At 36.2% G+C, this 13,476-nt stretch overlaps 1 non-coding gene across 1 annotated transcript; it reads left to right on the top strand.

Moving 5' to 3' along the window:
* Positions 1-7,585: 7,585 nt before the first annotated feature.
* Positions 7,586-7,649, top strand: LOC115062976. The gene has a single exon (XR_003842870.1). It is a non-coding gene; the product is annotated as a small nucleolar RNA SNORD109A (small nucleolar RNA).
* The last annotated feature ends 5,827 nt before the right edge of the window (positions 7,650-13,476 follow it).

The following is a 13,476-nucleotide window of genomic DNA, read 5'->3' as shown; positions in this document are numbered from 1 at the left end:
CCAGCACAGGGGAAGGTCAGGGCCAAGAAGTGGGAGTGGGTGGGTAGGGGAGCAGGGGCAGGGGGAGGGTATGGGGAACTTTTGGGATAGCATTTGAAATATAAATAAAGAAAAGAATAAAAAAAAGAATAAAAACAAAAAAGAAAGTCGATTTTATTTGATATTAGAATGACTACTCTACCTTGTTTCTTGGAACCATTTGCTTGGAACTTTTTCCAGCCTTTTAGTCTTATGTAGTGTCTGACTTTATCACTGAGGTTCATTTCCTGGGTCCTGTTTACTTATCCAGTCTGTTAGTCTATGTCTTTTTATTGGGGAATTGAGTCCACTGCTATTAAGAGATATTAAGTAAAAGTGGTTGTTGCTTCTTGTTATTTTGGTTGTTAGAAGTAGAATTATGTTTATATGGCAATCTTCTTTTGCTTTGTTAAAAGAAAAATATTTCCTTGTTTTTCTAGCATGTAGTTTCACTCCTTGCTTTGGAGGTTTTCATCTCTTATTCTTTGTATGGCAGGATTTGTGGAAAGATATCGTGTAAATTTTGTTTTGTCATGGAATATCTTGATTTCTACATCTATGGTAACTGAGAGGTTTTTTTGGGGGTGTAGGAGTCTGGGCTGCTATTTGTGTTCTCTTAGGGTATGTATGACATCTGCCCAGGATCTTCTGGCTTTCATGGTCTCTAGTGAGAATTCTGGTATAATTCTGATATGTCTGCCTTTATATGTTACTTGAGATTTTTCCCTTACTGATTTTTAATATTCTTTATTTGCTTTTTGCATTTGGTGTTTTGATTATTATGTGACATTAGGGTTTCTTTTCTGTACAATCTATTTGGAGTTCTGTAGGCTTCTTGTATATTCATGAGCATCTTTTTCTTTAGGTTATGGAAGTTTTCTTCTATAATTTTGTTGAAGAAATTTACTGGCCCTTTAAGTTGTGCATCTTTGCTCTCTTCTATACCTATTATACTTAGGTTTGTTCTTTTCATTGTGTCCCGGATTTCCTGGATGTTTTAGGTTAGAATCTTTTTACATGTTCCATTTTCTTTGATTGTTTTATCAATGTTTTCTTCTGCCCCTGAGATTCTCTCTTCTATCTGTTTGTATTCTGTTTGTGATGCATGCATCTATGACTGCTAATATCTTTCCTATGTTTTCTATCTCCAGAGTTGTCTCCCTTTGTGATTTCTGTATTGTTTTTATTTCAATTTTTAGATTCTGGATGGTTTTGTTCATTTCCTTCTCCTTTTTTCCTGTAATTATTTAAGGGATTTTTGTGTTTCCTCTTTAAGGGCTTCTACCTGTTTACCTGTGTTCTCCTCACACATTTATGTTCTTAACGTCAGCTACCATCATCATGAGATGTGATTCTAATTCTTAATCTTGCTTTTCCTGTGTGTTGGAGTATCCTGGACTTGCTATGGTGGAAGAACTGGGTTCTAATAATGCCAAGTACTCTTGGTTTCTGTTGCTTAGGTACTTGCACTTGCCACTCACCATATGGTTTTCTCTGGTGTTTTTTGGTCTTGATATCTCTAAATGGAGCTTGTCCCTCCTGTGGGCCAATGAGCCTGTAGCCTTAGGTACATCAGCACTCCTGGGGATTCTAGCTCTCTCCTGGGCAACATTTGGGTGTGGAAGGCTGTGGTACAGCCTTAGCTCTAGGTTGCAGTTGGAGACTGGAAGGATCCTGTCCCCAACTGTTCTGGTGGTCCTGTGACCTATGAGCTCCTGGCCTGACCTGCTTTGGAGTTATTGGCCTGAAAGTGGTGATGCCATCTCTGAGGTTAGGAGTGGTAGTACCCCTGAGAGACCTGCTCTCTCCTGGGCAGGGTTTGGGTGCTGAGCTCTGGGCAACAGCCTTAGCACCAAGGTACAGATGGAGACCCTATAGCTACTATTCTTAGGTTTGGAATTTTCATATTGTCCCATATTTTCTGTTGAGAATTGCTTAAATTTGACATTTTTTGACCATTGTATACATTCATCTGTCATATCTTCAACACATGAGATTCTCTTTCATGCATTGTTTGAATTGTTTGTAAAGCTTCTATAGTTCCTGTTCAAATTCCTAAAGTTTTTAGTTTCATAATTTCTTCAGTTTGTCTTTTACTTATTGCTTCTATTTTCATATTCAGTCCTTGAACAATTTTGTTTGTTTTCTTCAACTGTATGCATTTTCTTGGATTTCTTTAAGAGATTCATTCATTTCCTCTAATTGTTAAATTGTATTTTCTTGATTTTCTTTTAGAAGATATTCATTTCCTCCATAAGGACCTCTTTCATCTTTATATAGTTGGTTCTAAGGTCTTTTCCTGTGCTTTAACCATGTTGAAATATTCAGGTCCTGCTGTGGATAGTTAGGCTTTAGTGGAGACATATTGCCCTCACTGTTGTTAATTTTGTTTTTATGATGGCACGTTGCCATCTGTGTTTGGTATTATTAAAGGTATAGCTGATCATTTCTGAGTTTATCTTTGTTGTGTGGATGTTTTGTTCCTTGGTTTCTGTTTCCATTCTGGTTTTTCCAAGAGTATGAAGAATGTGTGTTGCTACTTTCCTGTTGTGTTCATATGGTGTTGGAGTTTGTTTTACTGTGATAATCTGGGGGAAAGAAGTTGTTTGTAATACATTGAGGATGGTATCAGAGGAATGGAAGACCACATGTTTCCAGCCACAGACCTGCTGATGAGACTGAGAGTATTGGCTCTCAGGAGCAGTAGGAGAGGTCTGGGCCTGCCTTTAGCTTACTTGTTGCCCAAGAAAGAGCTACCCTTTGGTAAGCAGAGGATGTCTGGTAGAGTTGGTGTCTGGGAAAAAGAAATAAGTGAATAGAGAAAGTTAATACAGGATTGTTTGTGGGATCCACAGAGGATGTGTTCAGGGATGACAGGAGGATGCAGCTGATGTTCTATTGTAGTGTGAGGGGAAATGCTGTGGGATTGGGTCTGAAAGTATATAAAGGTGTTTTTCAGGCAGCCTACCTGTATTCCTGGAAGGTGTAGAGCTACAGTTCAGCAGGGAATATTTGCTAGACTCATGGGCTAGGATAAAGCACCAGGTGTGTGTGGGACAGGGAAGTTAAGAAGAGATGATATGTGAGGTACACAGGAGGGGTGAGGAAAAGAGACAGCTAGTGTTCAGTTGCAGCACTATGGATAAGAACAGTTTGTTGGGTGCCGCAGATGGACTTTCCTGGGGTCCCTGATCTGCGGGGAANGGGTCTCTGGTTGCAGGTGAGCGAGGATTAGGCGGATGAGGGGTGACAGACAGGGACACAAGAAAGTGTGGTATCTGAATGGGAATTCTCAAACTGAGCATCAGACTATACAGGAGAAAATAGGGAAGTACACAAAACAGAGGAATGCAAACCTGGAAGGGCTGGCAGGAACCAACTGGGATAAATTCAATGTTAACAACTGGGATCTCCACCTAAAGTTAGTAGCTGGGGGCAAGGGCTTCATGCCCTNNCCATAGTTCCTATAGTCCCTAGGCCATTGTAATGCTTGTGTATGGGTGTAACTCAGCTACCTATGGTTTTAAGTATCTACCCTGGTTCCTCTTTAGATCACAAATGTCCTTCTTCCTAGAGAGCGATAAATTCCTATGTAGGGCAGTGACTTGCTGCTTAGATCCAAGGGTCAGCTCAAGGACTGACTGCCCAGGATCTGATATGGCTATGTATTAAAGGAAAGCACATGGATCTCTTTTCCAACTAAAGCAAGGACATTGGAGCATTNGTTATACAAAATGCCACCATTCCAGGAGACTGAGTTTCCTTGAACTTTTTGCCTCGGGACAGNGCCCAGGTTTTNGGGGCCTGTTGGCGCTTGTCACTACTGGAAAGAATGTAGCAGTTCCGGGGAAACACATGGAGGATGCCACCATTCCAGGAGACTGAGTTTCCTTGAACTTTTTGCCTCGGGACAGTGCCCAGGTTTTGGGGGCCTGTTGGCGCTTGTCACTACTGGAAAGAATGTAGCAGTTCCCCCTGTTTGGTTTTTTTTTTTCATTTTTTAGACAAAGTTCCAGGATGTCCTGCTTCATGGTAGCTACAGATCTCTGAAGAACTCTAAAGATCAGTGGAAACACAATGATTACTAATAAAATAATGCCAATAATAATAGCAAGCAAGATTATATATTGAACCCAATCCAGGAGGTTCAATCCACTCAGGTTGTTTTTTTTTTAATCTCTGGCCAATTCATCAATGTTCCAAGTATCCAAATGACTTCTGCTAATATCTGAGATTTCTGTTTTTAACTGGTCCATGTCATGTGAAATATCAGTATCTATCCATACTCCCTGCAAATGAGCCTTTTCCCAGTCCGTGGTTGCTTTATAAGGTAATGGTGTGACACAAATGTATTGAAATGAGGAATGACACTTAGTAGGTAACCTTACCTTAGTATTTGCTATATCTTGTCCTATTGCTAACACTACCTCTTCTAGAGCATTAACCTGTGCCTCCAATTTTTTATCTATAATATGTAGCTCCGATAAAGCTATGGAAATATTCCTATGCATATCATTAACAAAATGAGTGGTATGTAGTTGCTGAACTAAAGCTGTGGTAGATAAAGCAAAAGAAGTTAAAATTGCAATCAGAGCAGTAATTCCTAAAATCAGAGCTGCAACAAATCTCTTTGGTCTAATAAGCTCGTTTAACCTCTTCAAAGTTTGCATTCCCGAATTTTCAAACCATGGATCGTTTCCTAACTCTACAGGCAGCAGAACGGAAGCAGGTCTTTTTAACAAAATCATAACAGCAGACTCCTTATCTAAATCAGGATCTAGACAATTAGTTAATTGACAAGAATTACAATGAATATGAAAAGACTTGTCAAGATTGGTAATCTTAACTATTAAAATTAACAATATAGCATACAGGTAAGGTACACAAGCTTTTACANCTATAGGGGNGTCGGCCTAAATGGCCAAAAACATTGTCTCTGACGAAAACATCTTGTCCATTCTTTCTACCAGTCCCTTCGCCTCATGAGTCAGCTTTTGTAGTTGTTCAAGTCGGCTGGGGCAGAGATAGGGAGAGTCTTCCTCATTTTGCTTGCAAGTGTCTGCTCTCCCGGATTCCTCCTTCTCTGTGCTCTCAATACAGCTTTCCTGTCACTATCCTCAGGTCACTCAGGAACTCAAAGGTCAGCCTGTGGCACGAATCACTCTGGAAGCTAGCATATTCCTGCAGCATTCTGTGGAAAAAACAGAAACATTGCCCCCCTTTTTCCCCAAATTAAATACCTGAAAAGGATCATGCCATGCGCCAATAAGTGGATCCTTTTTATCTTACCTAGACACGATTATATGTATTTTATTTATTTAATTATTTATTCAAAGAGAAGAGTATCTACTTGTAGCAGTTAAGTATAAGTCCTCAAGAATTAGCACCATTATGTAGAAACAGGTAGAAATTGAGGACACNTGAGAACAAATTTTTACCATTTGACATGCACATTTTCTAAAAATACCAAAATATTATCTTAAGTAAAGAAANTAGATTATATGGCCAATTATTCTTGTGTAAGGTCTATAATCTGCCTGAGATATAAATCTAGCATTGCATTGCCTTAAGAGGTCTTGTCCAGGCAATCTAGGACAAATTCTTAAATCTCCAAAGATAGTCTTCTTAAAGGAACAACATTTTTTTCTTATGAGTTTTATATGCATAAACAATTGCAAATGAGACTTGAGAATTTATAGTATCTGAGGGACAAACAATTTTAAGCAATAGTAAGCTCTGAGCTCTATATTGACTATTAATATACAAATTAAAGCTTGATCATTGAACANTTTATAACACCATCTACAGCACACAATTTAATTATCTGTGCTGAAGCAGGANGAAACTCAATAGAATAAACNTGTGATCCAATTCACATATACTTTTCTCCCATGGAAGGACCTTTTTAAATACAGTAAATGGGATGCATGCACGCATGAATTTATGAAAGATACAAAAGCGTGCATAAAAGCAAATTTTAACTATCTTTTAGGATAATGATTATCAATTGTATTTAAAATGATGGTATGCAATAGGCCAAATATCAATATTTTGTAATGACCAACTTAATTGCTGTCTGGAACAAGGAACAGAGACTTTTTAAGACACAATTTTCTGCTGTAGTTTTTCTAAAATACATGAATTTATTTTACAATTCTTTATTACCACCACAGAAGACTTATAATAGGATATTAAAACTTTACTTTGAGGTGAAGAAAAATGTTACATTAATGTTTTCTCTTGCCAAACAATTGCTGTGGGGACCTTTAATAACCATAACTAAAATAAGCAGCTAGTATNTAACTACCATTGATTATAATTGATAACAATTGATCACAGCTTTCTCTACTTTCCACAAAGCTTTTTTGCTTCTCACCAGTTAATTTGAACAGAGAGCATAGAGAAGGTCTGTGGTCAGCCTATCTCTATCTCATGTGTGATAGGCTTTTTTCCTGTTGTACAAGCCTCAAATAGCCAACCCATTGTTCAGATCCTGTCTCCTGTAGTGTCTTTCAGTCATCAGGGTGCCCTCTTGGAATGCATGCATCATAAATTTCATGTACCTAGGAAGTGAAAGCCAATGGCCTGCATTCAGAAAGGTGCATGTGTTAGAAAATGTAGATCCAAATTATCCTGTGTGGGTAACTTCCAAAAGACTTAGACACGAGCAACTGATCAGGCACAAAAAAGGGATTATTTAGAGCTATAGCCAAGATTATATATCTTTGGGGTTGCTGTGAAAAGGGAATGTAGGAAGTTACCATTTCATTTAGACTTGTTCTTTAGCATCTGCTGCCTATTCTACTGGCAATGGAAAAGACAAGTGCTTCAAGTGCTTAATGTGACAGTAGGCATTCAAGCTACAAATTTGGAAGACTTCCCAAAAGAAAGTTCCAGGTTGGCAACCCTAGAGCCCATCAGGTATACCAATATCACTTTTCTGTACAATTGGACTTACTGATAACTAAAAGTTTCTGGTGCTGGACTGTGTCTCTGGGTACATTGACTGTGAATCTGTCTATTGTATCTTAGTAATCACTCTCTTAACATTCAGGCAGCATGCACCCAGGTAAAAGAGTGAGTCATGACAGGCATTCTTATTGGGCTCCAACTCTATTAGACAGGATAATAGAACAAGAAAAAATGGTTTGAAGACCTTCATGGACTGTTAAATATCAGCTAGCTCATGCTTGAAATAAAATCAGTGAGGGGTAGGATGAGTGGGCTAGCCATATGTCCTTTCCTTGCCCATGCTAATATTTTAGGCATCTATTTTTTGAGTGTGATGGGCCTTGGGTTATTGAGGATCCAGGTGTTTGAGATCTTTCTGCTTAATGGAATTATGCCTTGATGGTTTGATCCATGGCATAGGAAAAAATCTCAAACTATTCAGGAAAGTGCCTTTCTCCTGCAAACCTTTCATATTGCCACCAGGTTCCTTGTTCAGAGAGTAAGCAAAGTGTTTACTGTAGGATCATGTTCTTCTTCTTTTAAAATACAGTAGACAAGCTTGCTCAGGTTTTGCCTATCTGTGGAAGTACTCATCTTTTTAAAGGATGACTTGTATGGATTAATGATTAAAACAGCTCTCTGGGGATGGCGAGAAACTCATTAAAAAATGGCAGAGGTCCAGACAGGAGTCCCTCAAATAAGACAAATAAGATTCTCAGAACCCATCTTTGACTAATGAGACCTTGGTGAAGACTTATAACTACTGTGTGAGTTGTATCTCCTAGCATTTGAGGTGAAGTACATATTAATTAAGTCTAGTGATCTCAAGTCTTGCTTTATTTACATTACTGAGAGAAAAGATACTGATACTTTAATAAAAGAAATATGTAACAAATGAGGAAAATACAAATATGGAATCAAAAGCATGGCAAGCAAATGTGACTACACTGAGAGTTTTACTAAAATTTCTAAAATAATATTGCCTGTCTTAGGTAAATATATTGGAGCATAACTTTACATGTGCTACATTAGTGTTGAATATTTTAGGACTATTTCTTTACTTTCTTGTTTTTTAGTGATCTTAGACTATAAAACCCAGTTCAGTTAATATAAATGAATAATGATCAGCTTTGGAGTCTATATGTATTGTTCTTTATGCAATTTTCTGAGATACATGTACCTTTTTGGAGACTTACTAGAAATTACTGTTGTGATTTGTTTTTGAAATTTTAACCCAAGTTTTTGTTGTTGAGTATTTGTTGTTTCTGTTCTTCTCTTTATTTTACCTATTCTATACTATGTAAAAATGCAAAATTAAGTAAATTTATTTTAGCAATGTTTTATTGGATAAAAATTAGTATAATCAAGTTGTTACAAAACAGTATCAGACTATTCTTGTTTACCTATTAGAATTTTAGAACTCTACTGCTCATAACACTGTATTTATACTATGATTTTTAATTTATGAGATACTATTTATTTTTTATTTATACTATAATTTCTTTTTGCTTCTAGTTTTACCATTGAAGGATTATATGAATTCACTGTTCTTTTTCCATTATTGGATACGTGTGTGTGTACGCTCGCGCGCACGCAAGTGCGTGCGTGCAATATTAAGCCATTGATATAGATATCTGGGTGGATTCTTAAAATACATCTTATCTTAGTGATCCCATTGCTGCTGTTAGATAGTATAAATTTATTGAACTGTAGATTTTAGTACACGTGCTTCTGTACAATATCAATAGAATATAATTCAATAGAAAGTAAAATATACCATTAAGTTAGGGCACATTTGTTGAAGTATTTCTTGAGAATGTTGACTAGTACTTGATGCTTAATCATTCATGTCCTCAAAAACTGGTCAAGTATTTATAAGGAAAGCATTTATTTCAAGATACTAATCTACATGCCCTTTGATAGCAAAATAGGATTTCCATCGTTATCTAAATGTGATATCCTTTTTACTCACAATGTTCCTACATAATAATTTCCTACACAATAATTTCCTTCCTAAATTTCATTGTCAAAATGGCTCCAATGGGCAGACATTAGCCTTAAGTTTTCACCATTAAGGAGAAGTTTGATATTTTAATTACTGTGAACAGTTTGATATTGGTCACATCCAAGTATTGTGTGAATACTTGATCACAGAAATATATAGAAATAAAACATAATCAACTGGTAATAAAGATGTAACTTTCAGTAAAAATGAGAAAGTTCCAGGGGAACACAGACACAAATTATACCTAAATACAACTGTATTAGTTCACTATAATTGCTATTTATTCTTTTGTAAATTGATTTCTTTAATTTTTGCTTTTGCTGTTCTGATGAATAAAATATCAGCATTAACATCATGTTCAGAGAGAGAAATCAGCATATTCCTTTGTCATTACAAGTTGTTATAGGCTAAGATGGTCATAAAATTAGTTGAAACATTCAAAACCAGTAAAATGTGTATTTATATATGATGCATATATATTAAATATATGTATATATTTTATACATTTAACATGAGTAAAATATATGTGTGCATATAGCACATATATAGTAATATATTACCATATATAAAATAAGTAGAATGTGTGTGTGTGTATATATATATATATATATATATATATATATATATATATAATCACATAGGTAGATGATAGATAGATAGATAGATAGATAGATAGATAGATAGATAGATAAAAGAGAGTAAAAGTGTGTTTAAGCTAACCCACTAGGAAATAGATGAAAACCTAGAAACTAGGGTAAAGGTTAACAGCTGAACTGCCATTTATACTTGCTCAAGGAGATAAAATCAGCTTTCTGCAATGAAGGGACAGTGGGTATATCAACCTCTCAAGGGGAGGCCTCATGTTCAGTAGTAGCTTACCAACATATAAGAGACTCCACAGGTTTGTGTGTGTGTGTGTGTGTGTGTGTGTGTGTGTGTGTGTGTGTGTGTGTGTACTTGCATTTGGTTACAGGTTTTTTTCCCTTTTGAGGTATTGTTTCATTTTCTTTTCTCGGTTTATGATGGTTGTTGTATTAATTTTTTTTATTGGTTTGTTTGGTCTTTTTTTTTTTGAAGAAACTTAAATTTGAGTGGGTGGGTAGGAAAGGGGAAAGGATCTGGAAGGATACACACAAAATTAAAAAGAACTAACCCTTTAAGAAGATTAATAGCGCTAATAAAATGAATCAATGATTTTAAAAGATACAAACACATATATGAAGAAATATGAGAAAGGATACTATAGATTACATGTATATTAAATAATAGTAAGAAAAATTTATGAATGTGCAAATGAACTCATCAATTTAATGAATTAAAAGAATGAGTTGAAAGATTCAAATATAAAAATTTATTTAGTACATAGATAACCAGAATACTGTTTTATCAACAAATTAAATCTTTATTGAAAACATTCCTACAAAGAAATTTAGATTACACTGAATTTTAAAATATTATCCTCATATCACCTTCTAGAAGATATAAAAAAGGAATAATTCCAAGCTCAATATATATTGAAAGGAATACCTTCATCAAAAAATGCTACATTTAAAATTAAGAATATACAACAATATTTTTCATGAGTATAGATATATATCTTTGGTTAATTTTTTTGGAAAATAGCATCTAACAATATGCAGAAATATTTATGATTAAATCAAATTAACCACTGAATCAAATTTGTTTTACAATTTTAAAACAAATCTATATTTAAAAATCAATAAACAGTCAAGGTAATAAAAAAACTTTAGAAATACATCCTTCCATAAAATTTCTATTTACATGAATATTCAAAATAAGCCAGGTATAGGGATTATTAGATCCCTATTAGATAGGGACTATTAGATCCCTATACCTGGCTTATTTTGAATGTTCATGTAAATATATGTATATGAATAAACATGCAATCTCAGCACTGAGAAAGCTATTAAGCAGATAAATGTTGATTTCAAGACTAGCTTGTACAACAAAGTAAGACCTTATCTCAAGCAGAAGTCAAAATTAATATTTGAAATTTTGGAAATTAACCAAAGACTTAACACAATTACAAAGAACATTTATGCAAGAAAAGTGTCTGGCTCTCAGTTTAAAAAAGCAGAATTTGTGTTACTTTTAACATGTCTTCATTCCATACTCCTCCCTGAGAAACTGTGGTAGCATTGTAAATGAGCAGGATAGAATCCATGAGAGAAGCAAAGATTTGTACCCCCTTCCCATCCTAGCCCCCCCAAAATAACTATTTTTGACCTGCTAAGCAGTTCTGTAGAAAAATATATCCGATGATATTTTTAGTAATTTTGGCTGATGCAGAGGCTTATCTGTGAGTAAGTAAACCCCCCATACCAGCATTAAGGATAAATAATTAATATAAGTTATTGAATACCATGGAAGATAAACTAGTTAACAGTAGCTGAGATAAAAATTTTAAAAATTATAAAAATGTAAAAACAATCTGTCTTGTAAAGAGAAATTTTGTGGTATAATCAAGAGTTCTATAGAAAATGTTACCACACTGCTTTTGATATTGAGTCCACATCAATATTCAGAGTGCATGGTAGCATATGAAACATATGAAGTCCCTAGTTGCTTACTTCTTAATTATCATTAGACCCTGTGTAAGTATTAAGTTAAGGCTAAGAAACAGTTGTGAACTACCTGAATACCATGTGTGAACCAAAATACACATACAAAACATCCCTTAAAAAGAATGAGTGACATATTGGTTAAAGTTATTTAAAGAAATTTCTATCTAATAATTGCATGTGCTCAAAATAGAAAATACAATTCAGTATTGACATACAACACACATTCTTTATGTACAAAAAAATAATGAAAAAGAACAGATCAACCATTAAAACAAACTCTAGGAATGATAAAAACATATTTTCATGCATACTACATTATATGTAAAAATGCCCAGTTTCAAAATATATATTGTCTTAATTTTGACTTTATTCCTGTGTAAAGATACCATGACTAAGACAACTCTAATAAGGGTCATTTAATTGGGGTTGGCTTACAATTCCAGAGGCTCAGTCCATTATCATCAGGACAAGAAGCACGGCAGTGTCCAGGTGCAGAAGAAAGAGCCAAGAATTCTCCATCTTGAACTGAAGGCACAGACAGGAAGAGTGTCTCTTCCACACTGGGAGGAGCTTGAGCACCAGCAGCCCTCAAAGCCTACCTACACTTCTTCCAACAAGGTAACACCTATTCCAACAATACTACATCTCCTAATCATGCCACTTCTATAGGTCAAGCATATTCAAACCACTATGTGTGTGTGTGTGTGTGTGTGTGTGTGTGTGTGTGTGTGTGTGTGTGTGTGTAAGTATAAAAATAAGAGATTATAACATATGTACAGAAAAAGATATCAATATAAACTGGAAACAATTTAGATGCCACTCAACCAAAGAACAGATACAGAAAATATGGTACATTTACACAAAGGAATACCATTCAGCTATTAAAAACAAGGACATTATGAATTTCACAGGCAAATTGATGGAAACAGAAAATATCATCCTGAGTGAGATAATCCAGACCCAAAAGGACATGCATGTTATGTACTCACTGATAGGTGAATATTAGCCAATTTGTTCAGAATATCCATGATACAACCCACAGACCCAAAGAAGTTAAACAAGAAAGAAGGCCCAAGTGAGTATGCTTGGATCCCCTAAAAAGGGGAAACAATGTACTAAGAGGGGTCAGAGGGAAGGAGAAACCTGGCTCAGAGAGGGGAGGGTGAGGGGAGTGAGGGGGGCAGGATCAGGCAAGAGGACAGACATGAAAGAAGCCCAGAGGGCCAGGAGAGTAAGTGGAAATATGCAGCTGACAGGTGTTGAGGTTGGAGGATTGTCTAGGAAGTCCCAGAGACCTGGGATGAGGGAAGCTCCCAGGAATCAATGCAGATGACCTAAGCTGAAATGCCAAACAGTGGGGATAAGAAAGCTGATGAGACAACATTCAGTAGCCAAACAGGACTCCCAGTGGAGGGATAGGGACACTAACCCACCTACAAAACTTTAAACCCAAAATTGGTCCTGTCTAAAAGAAATGCAGGGAAAAAGATGGAACAGAGTCTGAAGTAATGGCCAACCAGTGACTGACCCATTTTGAGATGCATCCCATGAGCAGGCACCAATCCCTCATGCTATTAATGATGCTATGCTGTTCTTGCAGACAGGACCCTAGCATAGCAGGGATCTGAGGCTTTACCCAGCAGCTGACTGAAACAGATGCAGACACCCACACTTAACAGAGGTTGGAGAACCCTATGGATGATTTAGAGGTAGAACTGAAGGCCCTCAGTGAGATGGTAGTCCCATGGGAAGACCAAGAGTGTCAACTAACCTGGACCTCTGGGAGCTCCCAAAGACAGCACAGACAAAGCTCCCAAAGGCAGCTCCAATCAAAAAAGTGCATACAGGCTGGTCTGAGGCCTTCAGCACATATGCAGCAGAGGGCTGCTATGTCTGGCCTCAGTGAGAGAGAAAATG

This window comes from Mus pahari, chromosome 1 (genome assembly GCF_900095145.1).
Source record: "Mus pahari chromosome 1, PAHARI_EIJ_v1.1, whole genome shotgun sequence".
Taxonomy (NCBI): Eukaryota; Metazoa; Chordata; class Mammalia; order Rodentia; family Muridae; genus Mus; species Mus pahari.
This window is presented reverse-complemented; position numbering and strand designations above follow the sequence as displayed.